At 41.0% G+C, this 18,913-nt stretch overlaps 1 protein-coding gene across 2 annotated transcripts in view; it reads left to right on the top strand.

The window, feature by feature from the left end:
• TMEM108 (transmembrane protein 108) overlaps positions 1–18,913 on the top strand; it is a 282,268-nt gene that overhangs the window by 50,060 nt on the left and 213,295 nt on the right. For both annotated transcript variants that reach the window (XM_068234491.1, XM_068234490.1), the window contains exon 2: positions 11,561–11,675. The gene's annotated coding sequence lies outside the window, so the exon portion shown is untranslated. The remainder of the gene's footprint in view (positions 1–11,560; positions 11,676–18,913) is intronic.

The following is an 18,913-nucleotide window of genomic DNA, read 5'->3' as shown; positions in this document are numbered from 1 at the left end:
TCCTCCAGGCTGACACCTCTGGTGCGCTGGGGCTTTCATGCTCTTCTCCAGGCTGACACACTCGGCATGCTAAGTGATGTTAACCATGCTTCTGGGCTGCAACGCTGGCTTTTCTATCTCCTTCTGTGCAGGTGGGAGCCTCGGCTGGAGCGGCTCCTGCTGCAGGATGCCTGGATTGTGTTTGTGTGTGTGTGGGGGGGGGGGATTCCTGCGCTGCACATTCGGACCATAAGACCCATGGACTTTTCCCCCCATCTTATGGTCCAAAAAAATACAGTATTTTCTAGCTTGCTGGTGACTTTAAAGGCATTTTATTGAAAAGGGCCCATTTGCAATTAACATTTTGCCCTGAGTTTTATCCTAAGTGATATTTTCACATATTCTCAATAACATGTCTTTTAGACCATCAGCAAACAAGAAAATACTCAAAATAATTTTGATAATACTTTTTCACATAATTTTGTTGCTTTTTCAATTGCAAAATGCTGAAAAGCTACATTAAACAGAAGATAAGAAAAAAAAGTCTCCTAGGAGAAAAAGTGAACTGCATATGGCCCAAGGTTTGAAAATATTTACTTGTAGAAAACATATGAGAAAAAGGCCCATATGCAATTAACTTTTTCACCTGAGTCTTCTCCTGGGAGATATTTTTACACCTTCAGATCAATAAAATACCTTTTAAACCATCAGCAAGCAAGAAAATATTCAGAATAATTCTGCTAAGTACTTTTTCACCTTCTTTTTGGAACTTTTTCGATTGCAAAGTTCTGAAAAGTTATTTTAAAGAGAAGATGAAAAATGATCTCCTAAGAGGAAAGTCAGGAGAAAAAGTTAATTGCATATGGGCCAAAGTGATTTTTTAACTTTTCTCCAAGTAAATATTTTCAAACCTGAAATACTTTTTGAAGCTCCCGTCAAGCAAGAAATTACTCAAAATCAGTTTGATATTACCTTTTTACCAAATTTGTAGTACTTTGTCAATTGCAAAGTACCAAAAAACAACTTTTTAATAAAGGTGAAAAATTATGTCCTTAAAGAAACTCAGAAGAAAAGTTAAAAGGATATCGCCCATAGTGTCCTGACCAATAATTGAACTAGGAACCAAGCCTTTCAATGCAAGACTGTTATCCACTACGCCACCGTGCTCCTCACACGTTTGCTTTTGGACTTTTACTGCTTGTCAACAGAGATAAGTGAGCATAGTTTCACAATAAGCAAAACTGTACCCCTGTGTGTGGGAGGTGGGGCCAGGACATAGAGAGCTAAAGTACCTGTATGACTACCTCTTGCCATTGTGCTGCACGCTGTGCACCATCCTCCCAACACGTCTTCCTCCACAGCGGAAATCCCAGCTTCATTTGACAACTTTATTTGTTATTAACAACAGTAACTTGTGACAAGTCAGACGAAAAATAAAAAACAGAAACTAAATGACAGACTCTGTTTATAGCTGAATAATGTATACAGTATTTATATTGTGAGGTAAATAAGCAAATGCATAGTTTTGTATTGCATCTTACAGTACAAAACTACAAAAGTTGCATTGTAATTGATTTTTTTCTGTCAGATTTATGCAGATCGCTGACTGAAATAAAAATATGCCGTTTTGCACATGAATTATTAGAGACCAATCAATATTGCTGTCACAAAATAATGATACTTTGATGAGGCTGCAGTCAGTGTTTACATGGAGACCTTAAACTTCATGCATGAATATTTTTTTACTGGAATCTTTCCATTTCCTTCACAAAGTGGACCCCCACACCTACCAAAACTGCCCTTACACACACCTGTACAAGTCCTCAGCTTCTACCCCAACTTCCTCCCTACTGGAAATGCTAGCTTCTGGTTGACAGGAAAGCACTCTGATGCCTGGACAATGCCTTCCTAACATAGGGAGCAGTATGAGGGAGATTTTGTAAGAGGTCCCTCCCACAACCACCCGCACTGCTTCCCACTGTCCCCTGCATCCTGTCCCACAACAACCACTGGCACTAAACCTTGCCTCCCATTTAACAACTCAGGAGGGGGAGTAATACATCAGGAGGAGGAGTGTAGTGGTTGTAACAGCCTATGACCCTCACCAATAGCATGAAAGGGAAAGTGAGTTGTGCATACACCATGCCCTCTACACTTACCAGTACCCATTATAATCACGCTTATTTTATGGGACTTTTTGAGCATGAAAGATGTTTAGGAGGGAGGGGTAGGAGGGAGGGAAGCAAAAAATATTTACAAATGAACTTTAAAAGTGTATTTAAATGTAAGAACAACAGTTGGGTATGATCACACAAACATGGAAATTATCAACCTGATCTGCCTACAACTTCTGACTATATAACTATAATTTCATTTCTAAGGATACCTTAAATGCCACCATGACAGTGTGGGTGGAGGGACCTTGGACCATCTTTACTTGATAAATAGTGCTTTTGTGCCCATTGAGTATAACACTCAGTAAACAACTGTTAATGGGCATTGTTAGCAGATTTTCCAGCTGCACAGTACTGGCAGGAATTTCTACTCTTTTTTTTCCCCAAGATTTCTTAATCCCTATAAAAGCCTCAGGAAAATGTTCTCATTTCCCAGCTTGCTGCATTGTGGACTGTTAAGCAGTCTCGTAGCAATTCTTGTGTAATGAATGGGCTGCAGCCGTCTATTCATTGAACGCCGCAAATATGTCCCTGTGCAGAACAGGTCAGCTCTAAAATATGAAAAAGGATGAAACTCAAGTACATAAAAGCACAATCACAGAATAACGTCATTGTGTTATCTAAAGGGAATGGTGAATGTTCATCACTGTCAGTGTTAAACTGCACAAATAAAAACTATGCCAAAGCCAAATCTTGCAAACAAAATGCATAAAATATAACAGATATGTCAAATATAATACATACACTTAAAGTGACATTGAAACGAGAAAACAAACCCCACCATATGTGTAGTACGGATAATTAATAGAATTACAAGTACATTAACTCTAAAAAAAGAAAGGTTGACTGTATAGGACTCCTAAAGGATGAGGGTGGGAACTCAATGGTGGATGACCAAGGTAAGGCAGAGTTATTAAATGCTTTCTTTGCTTCTGTCTTCACAAAAGAAACAGCACTGTTGCAAACTACAGAGGCGGAAGAGTCTCAATCTTCTAACTGTAATATTAAATATTTAACGCAGAAGGAAGTGAAGGCAAGACTAAATAAATTAAAAATAGACAAGGCACCTGGCCCGGATGGCATGCATTCTCGGGTCCTAAGAGAATTAAGTTCAGTTATAGATAAACCCCTTTATCTTATCTTTTATGACTCTCTTGCAACTGGCAGAGTCCCAGTGGATTGGTGTACAGCCCACGTTTTCCCATTATTTAAGAAGGGCAAAAAATCAGATCCAGGAAATTATAGACCTGTAAGCTTAACATCAGTCGTATGCAAACTATTTGAGGGGTTACTAAGAGATACTATACATGACTTCATAGTAGAAAATAATCTTATTTCTCAGCATCAACATGGGTTTACTAAAGACAGGTCCTGTTTGACTAACATGCTCAGCTTTTATGAGGTAGTGAATGCTAATATGGATATTGAGAATGCTGTAGATGTGATATACTTGGACTTTGCAAAGGCCTTCGACACTGTTCCCCACAAAAGTCTGGTGCAAAAGTTGAGGGTGCAAGGACTGGGGAAGAGTCTGTGTTCATGGATAGGGAACTGGCTAATGGACAGAAAACAAAGAGTTGTGGTCAATGGATCGTACTCAAAATGGGAGACTGTTAGCAGTGGGGTCCCACAGGGGTCTGTTCTGGGTCCAGTGCTCTTCAATTTATTTATTAATGACCTAGTAGATGCAGTAGTGAGCAATGTTGCTATTTTTGCAGATGATACAAAATTGTGCAGAATCATCAACTCTCAGGAAGATAGTGTCATATTGCAACAGGATCTGGATAGGATGGCTATATGGGCACATACATGGCAGATGAAATTCAATGTTGACAAATGTAAGGTCATGCATTTTGGACGTACTAATGGTCTAGCACCATACAAAATAAATGGGATACAGTTGGGGACATCAAACTTGGAGAAGGACTTAGGAGTACTTATTGACAACAAGTTAAATAATCGTACTCAATGCCAAGCAGCTGCAGCTAAAGCTAACAAAATTTTGGGATGCATTAAAAGGGAAATAAAAACTTGAGATGCTAGCATAATATTGCCCCTGTTTAACTCTCTAGTAAGGCCACATCTGGAATATGGAATTCAGTTCTGGGCACCACATTACAAAAAAGATATTGCAGTTTTAGAGAAGATGCAGAGACGAGCAACAAAATTGATATGTGGGATGGAAGGTCTCACTTATCAAGAAAGGTTAGATATACTGGGTTTATTTAGTCTAGAGAAAAGACGCCTTAGAGGAGATCTAATTAACATGTATAAATACATCAGAGGGCAATATAATAGCTTGGCGGATGAGCTTTTTGTCCCTAGGCCTTCTCAAAGGACTAGAGGACATGATCTGCGCATGGAGGAAAAACGTTTTAGACATTTATTTAGGAAAGGGTTCTTTACAGTTAGTGTGATTAAGATGTGGAATGCATTGCCACAGGAAGTCGTTATGGCAAACTCTATACCTGCATTTAAAGGGGCTTAGATGCTTTCCTTGCGTTGAAAAACATCCATGGCTACAATTACTAGGTAATGCCTAATGATGTTGATCCAGGGATTTTATCTGATTGCCATCTGGAGACGGGAAGGAATTTTTCCCTTTAGGGGCTAATTGGACCATGCCTTGTAAGGGTTTTTTCGCCTTCCTCTGGATCAACAGGGATATGTGAGGGAGCAGGCTGGTGTTGTACTTTATACTGGTTGAACTCGATGGACGTATGTCTTTTTTCAACCAAAATAACTATGTAACTATTAGCGAAGAAAAGTTCCTTATATTTTTACTTTATTATACCAGCTTTTTCATAACATTGCATCATTCTGTCATATTTGCAGTTTACAAAGCACACTCTGTATTGTAACTGTAAAACAGAGCAGAGCTAATGACCCTTTGCACTTTCCTTCAGCAAAACCTTAAAGAGGAACTCCAGCCTAAACAAACATACTGTCATTAAGTTACATTAGTTATGTTAATTAAAATAGATAGGTAATATAAACTCTTACCCACACTGTTTTAAAAGAACAGGCAAATGTTTGATTTCATGATGGCAGCCATCTTTTTAGTTGAAAGGAGGTGACAGGGAGCATGAGACACAGTTCCAACTGTCCTATGTCCTGAGCACCTCTCCCAGTTGCTAGGCAACGTGAATAACAACATAGGAAATCCCATCATGCTCGGCACAGCATCAGGGAAAAAAAAGCCTGGGCTTTTTTTCTTTGATGGGTGGAGCTTAGCTAAAAATGCAGCTAAAAACGATGCTTTGGTAAGAAAAACAAAGTTCTGATGCTGTGAAACTGTTAAAGAAACACCAAGCCTTTTCAGTTCTGCTGAGTAGATTTTTAGTCCGGAGGTTCACTTTAAACAACAAAAAGGTTGAGATAAGTGCTTCAGAAAACAGGACTGTATTCAACCCAAGCTGGGTTGAAGAACTCAGAGCAGCTATTTTGTATAGATAACAACTAACGTTTCTTAACTTTTCCTGTACTGGAAAACAATATGAGACAATATGAGATTTTCTTTGTTACCAATGTTCTGTTTCTTAGCTGTACTACACATACAATTCATTATCTTGTAAGTATTTTCACTTCAGGTTTGCTTTAATATACTAGATTTATCTATTATAGCACTATACATAAAGAGCATTTTTGTGTAATCTTTGTCCATTATGCTGTGCTTTTTTTTTTTTTTTTTAGGAATTTGGTGACTTCATATTTTATCATGATTCACTAACATTAAAAACTCATGAGAAAAGCTTGGTGTCTAATTACGCTCATAAATGAATGCTAAAGCATGACATTGCACATAAGTTACCTAACTGGGTATTAACACACGAGTCATGAGGCTTTTTATCTGTCCCGCATTCCTGGCTTAAAGGATAACATAAGACCTGCCTTACGCCAACAGAAGATATATTTCTTTACTGTGTAAAACGTGCACAGCTTGGATTTGTTTATTTGTGTTTACATAAAGTAAAAAAAAGTTTGAGGTTTCACCCCTGAATTATATTAAATGTGCACCTCCCTACCATAGTAGCTGTCAATGAGCCAAAATAAACCTGACAAGGGTACAGGCCCTCCAACTGTAATTAGTTGAAAGGAGGTTAGTATAGTTGGACGCAACCTTGAAATTTTTTTAAGAGTATTCTGTAGTTGAAGTGGCTGTGTCTAAGTTGTGGCTGTCTGTAAGAGTGGAGTATGGCAAAAGGTCAGTTTACATGTTTTCCCAAATTGAGCATCTTGCCTCCTCCCCCCCCCCCGCCCCCCCCCCCCCCACACACACAAATTACCCGTTCCCCAGTTTAAATAAACAGGCAACTACATGTTCCCCAAATAAAAAATTAGGTAGCAGAATAACAAAATTAGGCAGGCTCTTTTCCCAAGTAACATAATTAGTAGCATGCATGTCCATGTAAAAAGCAAATCCTATGATAGACGACCCCAGTAACAGGTAGTGCCCATGACAGACCTTGTTAACATATGGCTGCCCCCTCCCCCCTTGTTAACATATGGCTGCCCCTCCCCCCTCTCCATTCAGGTGTAGCCACCCATGACAGACCATGACATCAAATACCGTATTTTGCGCCGTCTAAGACGCTCCGAAATATAAGACGCACCCAGGTTTAGAGGGCAAAAACCAGGAAAAAAAATTATATATATATATATATATATATATATACATATATATATATATACAGTATATATATCCTGGTGCGTCCATATTCCAGAGGCGTTTTGTACATGTTATCCCCCAAATGGTGTCTGCCAATGTGTCCTGTGTGCCCCTTCTCCCCATGTGTCCTGTCTCCCCAGGTGTCCTTCTGTGTCCATCTCCCTATGGGTCCTGTGTGCCCCTTCTTCCCCATGTGTCCTGACCACTCCTTCTCCTCATATGTCCTGTCTGCCCTATGTGTCCTATCTCCCATCTCCCCCATGTGTCCTTCTCCCCCATGTGCCCTATCTCCCCCATGTGCCCTATCTCCCCCATGTGCCCTATCTCCCCCATGTGTCCTTCTCCCCCATGTGTCCTTCTCCCCCATGTGTCCTTCTCCCCATGGATCCTGTGCCTCTCTTCTCCCCATGTGTCCTGTCTCTTCAGTGTCCGTGTCCTCTTGTGTTATTTTATGCTCCCCTTCATGTGCCACAGCTCTCCCCATTGAAATCATGCTGCCCGCCATGCGTGCGTCTCCCCGGGTCACCCCCCCCGCGCGTGTCTCGCTATCCCCGTTGTACATACTGTATGTCCCCCAGTGTCAGCAGCAGCAGCGGCGGAGGCTTACCAGATCCATGCCGCCGCGATGACTGCAGATACCCGGCTACTCCATGTGTTTCCTTTACTGTGCGGCTACTGATGACGCAATCAGTACAAGCTGCGCAGTAGAGGAAACACATGAAGTAGCCGGATGTCTGCAGTCATCGCGGCGGCATGGATCTGGTAAGCCTCCGCCGCTGCTGCTGCTGACACTGGGGGACATATGTACAACGGGGAGAGACACGTGGGGGGGGGGGTGTGACCCGGGGAGATGCACGCATGGCAGGTGGGCAAGAAATTATTACATGGGGAGAGCTGTGACACTCGGGGGGCAGGCCAGGCCCAGCGGGGACACAGGCAGGGAATCCCCAATGGCGGCGGTTAGTATTGGCGGGCGTTCGCAAGTTGGGGATTCCCTGCCTTTGCCGTATAAGACGTGGGGACTTTTTCTCCCCATTTTTTTGGGGAGAAAAAGTGCGTCTTATACGGCAGCAAATACGCATCCAGTAAGAGACAGCCCCACTAAGCAGACCTACAGTACAGACGTCCCCCTAGTGATAGCCCACAGTGACAAACAGCACCTCAGGAATAAACAGCATCCCCATGCAAGACCCTGTAAGAGACAAGACCCCCTTTGGCAGACAAGATCTGCAGTAACAGAGAGCCTTCTTGGTATACTGATCCGATTTTCCAGCATTCCACATGTGCAGAGCTGGAAGCATTGAGAAAGCATTCCTTTCTCCATGCTATTCAGCATCAAGCCTCCTGCCTCTGAACTGACCTGCTCTGCTCCTTATCCCTTGCAGAACCCCAACTATCTGCTGAAATCTCTATGAGAGGGGATCACCAAGTATACCAGAGCAGCTCCCCCAGTTCTTTGAAGAGTCTGTATCATGTCAGAAGAAGAAACTTAAAGCTTAGAAAGCTTGCAAGAAAGAGTAGTAGAGCTTGTTGTCATTAACAACTTTTGCGGTTTTATCTTAAAGTGGAATATAACCCTGCATTTCAACTTTGCTCTAAAATATTATTTACAGCATATTATATGCAAAAAGCATTTTTTTTTACTAGACCAGCATTGGAAGGGTTAAACACAGAGGTTTAAAGTTCCATGGAGAGATATGCAGAAGTTCAGATAGATACATTCTATTTAGTTGAATGTATCTATTGATAAATGTTAGACACTCTTTGGCTGTCCTCCAACCTCCTTCTCAGTGAGAGAGAGTGAGTCACATTCAACACTTAGATACATTTATGTAAACAAAATGTACCTATTTCAGCTTCGGATGCTGCAGAAATCTCCAGGAACTTTAAAGCCCTGTGTAACCCTTCCAATGCTGGTCTAGTAAAAACAAAAAATGCTGGTTGCATATAATATACTGTAAATAATGTTTTAGAGCAAAGTTGAAATGCAGGGTTATATTCTGCTTTAAGCACTTATGATTCCTGGATTAGAGTCCCACGTCCAAACTAGCTATGCTAAAGGTTCCTGGACTTGAGACTCATGTCCAGCACTGAAAGCTGCCGTGGCCGAGATTGTGCCCTTGCACGCACCCCCCAAGAATGTTCACATGAGCACCCCCATCCCTTGTGCTCGAGCTCATGCATGTGCTTGTGCACGCTCATGCACTCTTCCAATAGTGAATGATTGCTGCTACCAGCAATCATTCACATAAAGTTAGGAGAGTGACAGTGAACCCATTAAAAAATAAAGTTTTTTGGTTTTTTGAAAGTTTTAATCCCTACCAGACCCCTTGTGTCACCTATACTATATGGTTTTAAGATTCATGGACATCTATAATGGCTTCCGTCCATAGCGATTGGATGTGATCATTAGAGTGACAGCTCAGGGACCTAACGCTGTATAGATGCATCGAAATGTTGATGCCTAGCAATGCATCTATACAGCACTGAGTGTGTGCCCTAGCAATCGCATGCAATGGCCACAGACGCACAGGCTGGCGATAATGGTACGCTACATGCCCAACTAGTGATGAAATATGGCTTGTATGGTATCGTTTTAACCGGGTTGAGCCAAATAATGTAGTTTGAGTTGTTTTATAACTGTGGCACTTGTCATGTAAAATTAGAAAGGGGGAAACAGAAAAAAAGTCTCATTTTTGCATTTACATCTAATTTTCCCTTTATATAGTGCCTGTGAAATTAAAAAATACTTGGAAAAAAATATTACCCAGTGAAAAACTAGTTTGTCCTGAAAAAAAAACAATGTATGTATCAGCTTGATGGCATAGGTCAGGGGTCTGAATCTGTGGCTCTAGAGCCATGTGTGGCTCTTCAGCCATTTGAGCTCTGATAGCGGCTGGGGCTAACCTGCCATTATGCTCTGCACCCCCTTGGTGTAGTTGCCAGTTGGTGCAGCCCAGTCTGCCAAACCCTGCAAAACCCTCTATCTCCTGCTCTATGGGCCTCTCTACAGTGGCACCATGCGTCTGCGAGTGCAACCCAGGCTGTACTGCACTGAGCGTACTTTACATTGCACAGCCTTGTTCAGAGCCTTCACCAGACTAGATCCGGATTCTGCCAGCTAAATCAGCAGCAGTAAGATGTAACAGTACACTACCCAGGCTGCTGCTTGTAATTATAGCTCTTAATGTATTGGATGTGAATGGGTGGGCCGAGCACTACTAGGGGGCCTCATGTTCCATAACTAGTACACTGCTGAAAGGTCTAAAGTTGGTCAGTCAAAATTATTCAGCTTGCATGGGACTACAAGAACCAGCAGAGATCTACATGGTTTATTTTGGTGTACCTTCAACTTATATAATAGGAACAGATAGGAACCTGGTTCTTGTAGCCCCACGTAGGCTGAATTATGTCGATTGGCCAGCTTTAGACTTTTCAGCACTGTGCTAGTTAGTAAATTGTTGAAAGGTCTAAAATGACGTCAGCCAAGTGTCACCCTGTGAGTCAGCCCAGTGTCACCCTGTGAGTTGGCCCAGTGTCACCCTGTGAGTCAGCCCAGTGTCACCCTGTGAGTCAGCCTAGTGTCACCCTGTGAATCAGCCCAGTGTCACCCTGTGAGTCATCCCAGTTTCACCCTGTGAGACAGCCCAGTGTCACCCTGTGAGTTGGCCCAGTGTCACCCTGTGAGTCAGCCCAGTGTCACCCTGTGAGTCAGCCCAGTGTCACCCTGTGAGTCAGCCCAGTGTCACCCTGTGAGTCGGCCCAGTGTCACCCTGTGAGTCAGCCCAGTGTCACCCTGTGAGTCAGCCCAGTGTCACCCTGTGAGTCAGCCCAGTGTCACCCTTGAGTCGGCCCGGTGTCACCCTTGAGTCGGCCCAGTGTCACCCTGTGAGTCAGCCCAGTGTCACCCTCTAAATTGGCCCGGTGTCACCCACCATTGTTATTCCAAGGCTGTGTCAAGAACTTTGGGGGCTAATCATTATCAAAATTCCAAATAAATGCAAGGTAATTCTTCACATTAAATGTGAGTATTGTCATATTTCTATTTTAATGGGAAACATAGTTTTCGGTCATGATATAAGACTATTACTGTATCATCTGGTTTTATATAATGTCAGTGGATAGTTTAAGCAGACTCCTAAAAACATGGTTCTTGTAAAGAAATTTGGATCTCAAAAGACTCTTAATTGTTGTATTGCTGATCTTTGGCTCTTTAGACAAATGAGTTTGCAGACCAGTGGCATAGGTAATAAAAAGTTATTGCAGTATCAGTAGTGACACAGCTGATGTCAAAATTATCAGGAACCGTAAGGGGTAAAAACCCCAGAGCCTGAAGTCGTTAAGCACCGTCTATTCTTTTTTTTTTTGGGGGGGGGGGGGGGTCAGGTAGAACAAACTTGGAGCTGCCCATACACTTCAATAGAAGTAACATATACGATAATATACTAGCATTGTGCTGTGTTGGTCATACTTTTTCTTTCTCCCCACTTGAAAGAACACTGGAATGGAAGACTTTGATGAAACCATTAGTTTTTTGTTTCTTCATTTAAATTGGAGGAAACTGGAGGAAATACGTTACTGCATTTGATTTGTTTTAAAGCCTAGGACTGTATCCTCTAGACAAGAACAGACTTTAATATTAGGATAATGATCTGGACAGTCCAGCAATGCCCATTGGGGCTGTGCACATGCACTGAATACATCTGCTTGACTTGCATCTTTTTTTTTTGTATTGTAGAATACACCAGTTTGTGGAAGACAGCTATGAGGATCCTTTATCAACAGATGAAATGAAATCAATGGATTATGCTAATGTAGCCAAGCTGGAAACCTTCTATACATCCAAATCCAAGGTAAAATCAATATTCAGTGTATGGAATGGATAGTGCTCTCATTTCAGCTGTTTCCCTTTTCAGTGGTTTATTTAGAATGTGTTTCAGAACTTTGCTCATAGAAACACATAAATAGATCACATATTAAAAAACAATATATAGTATTATCAATTTTTTATTTGTGAACATTATATTATACACATTTATCTAAATCTGGGGGCATGCATTCAGCTGCTGCTGTTTGTCTGCTAGGAGGGCACAGAGTGTCTTAATATAAACCATGTGGACAAAATATACGCTTCATGTTAACATCAAAGGAAAGATACCCATCTCTTCCTTTCAAGGGAAGGAAATGAAAGATTCCTTTATTTACTCCTCTTGTCAAACAAAGGTTTTGATGTTTGCAGAATAATTCTCGATAAGATCAACTATATGAAGATTTGAAGTGGTGTATTATGAAGGAAGTCTGAAGGAGGCAGTAAAATATATAATTAGATGTAAACACATTAAACATTTGTTTGTTTTTTAAATAAGGTTTGATTTGTATTGCAATTCACTGGTAATCAGTAATGTCACATTATGGTAATGCCCAGAGATGGATAAAGGGGCCCTAGGCAAGATAACAGTTTTTGTCCACTATTCATAGTTACCTGGCTTCTTTTGGTAAGATTTGGTGTTGGTTGACATCACCCAGGCCCCTTGTCTTTCTCCAGGCCCTAGGCAACTGCCTAAGTTGCCTCGTGGATGATCCTGCTCTGGTAATGGCAAACGCTGAATGATCATCACAGCAAACTATGCAGGTACTATGGGGTCCGGAGGAAATAGGGGCCTTGTGGATTTTGCGTTACATCTTCCACAGCAATGCCTAAGAAACCGAGCACACTGTGTATTTTAGCAACCATTGCTCATGGCTTCAGGAGATCATAACAAGGCTGGACTATGTTTAAAGTGCTGCATGCAGACTGATGTGTGTGACAGGGGTCCTTCAGAAGGGACTTCAGTTTCCACAGCTGCCTGATGCTGCTGAAACTAAGAAACCTCTACTGCTTCCTTTGCCAGCAAGTTGCTAAATGGGACACTCAGTAGTAACAAGTATGTCTGCAAATATAATATATGTACCCTATAAATGTAAGACAGTTACCATGGTAAGAGGTGCAGGGGTTCCAGGAAATAAGGACACATACGAAAGCTGGGCACAGACCTATTGAGGCATGCTGTTGCGAAAAGAGGCCAATCTGTGTCACCTGCATTTCTTGGCAGCTTCATGGGATTACCGTTGGTGACAGGAAAGATCACAGAATTTAATGGCTGTGCTGTGACAGCAAATATGTTATTGATCAAGGAGCACTCCCTGCTCTTTCACATGCTGGGTCATGTTACGTATACCTAGTCACTGTGTCAGCAACTGACAATCCAAATCTTGTCTCAGTCAGCTTAGAGCACCACATCAGGATATATTTAAAAATCGCGCCACAAAAAATGGCACAGAATGTTGACAGTAATGATGTCTTTTTACTAACGTTGTGTAACTTTTTTGAACATTCCTAAAACGTTATATAACGTTAGAAACAAGATGTCATTACCGGCATCTAGCATACATTACCTACTCCTGGCCATCACATCCCCTCCACTTCCTGGTTAGTTTGCAGGAATCCTGCAGCCAGCCAATTACCATGTGGAGACTGGAACCACCCGGTGATTAGCTGGCTGCAGGGCAGCTGCAAACTAACCAGGAAGTGGAGGAGACGGGATCCTCGGGACCAGGTATTGTATAACTCACCCCTGCCTACTCTCACACTGAACCTTCACTCTACCTATGCCTAACCCTAAACCTCCCTGGTGCCTAACACTTAACCACTCCACCCCGCTGCCTAACCCTAACAACTCCAACCCTGCTGCCTAACCCTAACCACTCCAACCCCACTGCCTAGCCCTAACTACTCCTCCCCCATACCTAACCTTAACTATACCCTGCCTAACCCTAAACCACTTGCCTAATTTTAATTACTCCTTGCCACCATAGGCGAATTAATAAAAGCTGCAATAAGTGGCAAGGAGGTTAAAATATGGTGCACAATAAATAGCAGATGCTAGGCGTCTGCTATTTATTGGGCACCATAATTTTACTTTCTTGACGCTAATCGCGGCCTTTGCTTGCCGCCTATGGTGGAAATTTTTTTATTATAGATATATAACTGAGCACGCAATACTCAATGCAATTTTATTAGTGTGGACTGCCTTTATGTGTTCTTTAAAGAATAACTGTACTGAAAGTAATGTGATGAATACAATTGCTTATTTTTTTTATAATATTACATAATAAATTATATGTCACTATGGGGCCTCTTCAACATTTTTAAGGTAATAGTAAGAGGAATGTGTCTCTATTTTTAAGTAATGATATTGAACATATTCTAAGCATTCAAAGGAGTTAAAAGTAGTGTTCAAAATGCCATTACCCTTAGAAACAAATCATCTTTCCTTGTTTTCAGTTCTCTAGACTGACAAATAGTAAAATCAGCTTGATTGCTGTAGATCCTTCCATGTGAGGGAGTCTTATTTGACAATCCTTGAATGAAACCAGAAATATGAAATACTGGATCATTTCCAAGCAAGGCCAAGCTAATTACATTGTAAGATTATATAATACAGCTCTGATTTAAAGCTAATACCTGCCTGTGAAGCAGCTGCTTTCTTCCATGACAACAGCTGACATCCGTGCCAGGCCCATCCACATTCTCCATACTTACTCTGAGCTTCTTGATCATTGAGAAACTGAAATCCACTCATGAAAAAATCATTCTTGTATTATGGATGGCCTGCTTATCTGCAGATGAAGGGCTTAGCTCACAAAGAATGAAAGGTATTTGAAATTGTAACAGCTTCCACGATTATCTCATGGCTGTTAGTCATTTTTACTGCCTTCTAGATGGACGTAAAACTTAAAATGTTCTTTTGAATTTAAACCAGTTCTGAGATTGAGCAGAAGGAAAAAAGCTGCTGTAATTTCAAACGCCTAGCATTCTTTGCAGACTGAGCTTTAGCTTTTAAACTTTATAAATATGCATGTTTGGCTTGAGAAGGGGCAACTCTTTGCCTGAAACAGCAATACTGTCAGTGTCTGTAAGACTTTCTACCTGCAATTTTCCACATTTTGCTGCTGCTTTTCTTGCTGGCCTTTTTACATTGCTATTATTAAATAGCGTTATTATTACCAGTTGGGTGTATCCACAGTAATTTGGAATTATGGTTATGGATGAACTGTGTAATAAAAGAGCTTAGGTAGCAAATTACCCTGGTACTGATCATACTTTGCAGTTTGGCTGTTGAAGTTCAGCTTGTGTGTCCCAGTGCAGTGATCGTTGTTCAATAGTGGTCCAATATGGAGGTCACCCCAACCAACTGGATTTTTCATTGTTTTCTAAGGGTGCGTACGCACGCGCAATGCTTGTCACCTGAAAGGATTGAAGCTTGACCATTTCCGGCGACAGTTCGGGACCTGAGCATTTTATAGTCAACTTGCTCTGTCATAGCATTGCTCTGTCAAGTCCGAGATGAGGATTAATGGAGTAGTGGGCGATGGAAGGGTAGGGAGGTGAATAATGGTCTCGAAGATCACCATGATTAAAAGATCTGGCATTCTGGATCTTTAAATGAGCTTGGGGAACATCTATACACACACTCGATTCTTGGCTGAAGCGGCCTGGCCAAGGTTTTATAGCATGTAAGTACCTTAAGGCTTTGATTTGTGGATCATGTGTCATTACTGTTTCCTGTGCATGCTAAGAAGTGATGTATAATCAATAGTGCAGTAGAAAAAGAACTTCCCAAGAGGAGATCACCAGGCTTCTATTGCATCACTGGTGCATACTGGAGGGGACTTGAAGGAAAGCAAGCAAGTCTGTTTTGCAACAGTGTAGGTGAAGTCCAAAATAAATCACACGGCTCAATATGCAGTGACAGAGAGACGGCACCAGTCGGAAGGCACTGCCCGGTTCCTGTGTAGCATCCAGGATCGCTCCGAGATTGATTCAGCCTTTTTTTCAGATGGCCTGCTTAATCTGTGATTACTTACAGCTCCTTTTCACTTCCTATTGAGCTCAAGGAAAGGCTTGAGTAGCCCGAAATGCGCTGGTGCCATCACACTTTTTTACTAGATTAATGATTGGAACATCTTCAATTCACATTGAGACAATTTATTGTTGACAGCCTTCATGAATAAACTTCAATTACACTGTTGCAAAGCTATGCACCAGTGCTAAGAAGTGATCACAGCAAAGACAGCCTAACAAATTTGTCATCTGATCAAACTAAAAACATTCTTACAGTTCTGCTGAAAACAACATTAATGTTAAGCCTGGTACGTACATTTAACAAATGTTGGCAGTCCTAAACTGAACACTATTGAGACTCTTTGGTAGTAAAGATATGGGTAAAAATGTATAGCTATTTGGGGTAAATAGGGTCTCTGCTATGAAACAGAAAAGGGGCCATAACAGTTAATGAATCCTGGAAGTAGCCTGTTTTACTGAATACATAAATTGACTAAATAGTAGTTTTCATAGCTGCCCTGATTTCAGACATAATAAAAGTTGATACAACGTGCCGTCAACAATAGCAGACATTTTGTAAGTCTTTTTACATCTGCTTTTTTACATCTTTTTGCGGAGCCAGCCGTACAGATCCGGCCGTCTGGATCCTGGAAAATGGTCCGTTTTTACAGCCAGTGTGCTGTAAAATGTCTGTTTTCCATAGGTTCCTATTGTGTTGCAAAACCTTCCGTTTTGGCTCCGCTAAGTGAAACGGTCCTGCTGCATTTTTTGTCCGTTCAGCGGAACAGACCGTGGAGCTGTACGCCCGGTTTCGTTGGTAAAAGATAATGTGAACCGAGCCTTAGTTATGTGTTTTATCTTTACCCATTGATCATCCTAACATGTACACAACTGAACAAAAGCTTGATTTTGAGATTTTTACTGCATCAACGCACATGCATTCATACAAAATACCCAATGAAAACACATAAGCAATGTTAATCTTGATACAATTTACTTGCTAAAAGTATTTTACCCGATAGTGCAAAAAACGTTCATTTTGAAAGTTGAACACAGCCTCCTCCTTTCCTTTCATGATATATTGTCCAATGAGTACAGGCAGCTTCACTGACCAATAGGGAAAGAAAATGGGGTAGAAGCATCCTTTCACAGGGAAAGTCGAGAGTTGCAGATCAGAAGGTCCTCAGGCTTTAGTGCTCCTGAAACATTACAAAAGAATATGCAAGCTTTAGGTAGGCATAAGAAGTCTATTTTTTTATTTTGGATGTAGCGAGGAAGAGCTGGGTCCTTCACTGGGATATTACTGGCATGTGACCTCTTTTGTGATAACTCTCATTATTCTTAAATTGGGGGTATTCTCAACAGGGCTTGTTCGTACACATCTGTAATATGGGCAGAAATGCCAAATGACAATATTAATAATAGTGATGGTAATAAAAACAGTGGAAAACATGTTTTCTAAGGTGGCAAAGGAGATAGATGCTCTTCCAAGCTTTTCAGCTATTTGTAAATTACAAGGACAATAAGAAATATAGTCATTTTTGATACTGGGAAGTGGTACTGAAGTGGCCTAGCAAATCTTAAGACAGGAAGGTGAATATTGGAGTCCATAAAGGGGCAAGATCCAATTCCATCCCATTGTAATTGTCAGATTTTGGCCTAAAGCAAAATGATCTTTGCTGATAAATGGCAGAAAAAATGTAATGTTTTATCCTACTGTGGCTGTCATGCTCAACACTGCTTCTGGTCATTTTGATTGCCTATATGTCTTCTGTTATAAACTGTACTTAAGTGTCCTTGTTCTTCAATACTGAGCGGACCATTGCCTTATACAGTATAGTGGAAATAAATAGTGAATCAGGCTGAACAGTTAACAAATCTTCTTTCATCATTTACTGCAATGTTTCATTTTGTGAAGTCACACTTTTTATGCCTGTTATTTCCTACTATTTTCTGCCGATTAAAGAAATGGATCTTCAGATTTTTTATGCTCATTGCAATTGTAAGAAAAATGATTCATCATTTATACTCAAGCATCAGTAAACATTCTACCAAACTAAATTACATTTTCCATTCACTTCTCCTTGTGAGCATGATGAACATTGTTGACTTTTATTTAATAGCTGAACTTCAGGCCAAACCCTTTGAATAGAAGAATACTTTATAGTTCAAATACGTTTAGCAGAAGGTTTGTATTGGTGTTTTACTAAATTATATTAAATGAGCATTCAAATAAAGTTGGTAGAATTATCAGACTGGTACATCCACTTTGGTTAAAAATGTTTGTAAACATGTTGCATTTTTGTAGTCTCAAATTGCAATTCTAATCTGCACCCTTTCTCATTGTTGGGGATGTAGTCTTTTTGTGGACCTTAAAGTTTGGGTGCTAGTTTGTTTTATAAGAAATGTCAAGCGTGGTGGTGGATGGGTAATTACTTGGGCTTGTTTTACTTCGGCACCTTGAAGCCATTGAGTTGACCATGAACTCCCTTATATACGTTAAATGTGATGCTATTTGCATGTCAGGCAACAAGACAATGATCCTAAGCACATTATAAATATACAATAAAAGTGGATTTGAAAAAGTTGTTGGAATGATGACCGATTCAAAGTCCAGATCTTAACCATAATAAAATGCCATGCCACGCTGTGCAAACTTGGCATGGTCAATTCAAAGCCCAGATCCATACCATAATGTGCATAAACAATGGAACCGAAGCCATGTTACTTCAAGTTACTTCTGCTTTTTTAACTTAACATTCGAGCTCCCATCCTAATCCACATTGTTCAGAAAAATGGGTTGATAAAGGGACTATTCTAAAGGTACTTTAACCTCTTGCCGACCGCGTCACGCCGATGGGCGTGGCCGCGGCCGCAGCCCCAGGACCGCCTAACGCAGATTAGCGTAAAGTCCTGGGGCTCTGTTTTGCAGGAGATCGCGCGCAGGCTGCGCTTTGAGTCCGACAGGAGAAAAGCGCTATATAAATGTTCAGATTATTATTATTATTAACTTTGTATATGGATGCCTTGAGGAAGAGAAGAGGTCTCAGATTCTTATGTTATTCGATGTCATCCATGTAATACTAAAGTAATCACCAAAATGCAAAGATGACTGTGCCATGAAGGCATCAAATGGAAAAAATAAATAAATCTCCAAACAAAATCAATCTTCAACTAAACAAAAATGCAGTTAGCCCCCTTCCATAG

The sequence above is a fragment of the Hyperolius riggenbachi genome, chromosome 5, assembly GCF_040937935.1.
Source record: "Hyperolius riggenbachi isolate aHypRig1 chromosome 5, aHypRig1.pri, whole genome shotgun sequence".
Classification (NCBI taxonomy): domain Eukaryota; kingdom Metazoa; phylum Chordata; class Amphibia; order Anura; family Hyperoliidae; genus Hyperolius; species Hyperolius riggenbachi.
Note: the sequence above shows the minus strand (reverse complement) of the source record. Positions and strands in the feature narration are given on the sequence as shown.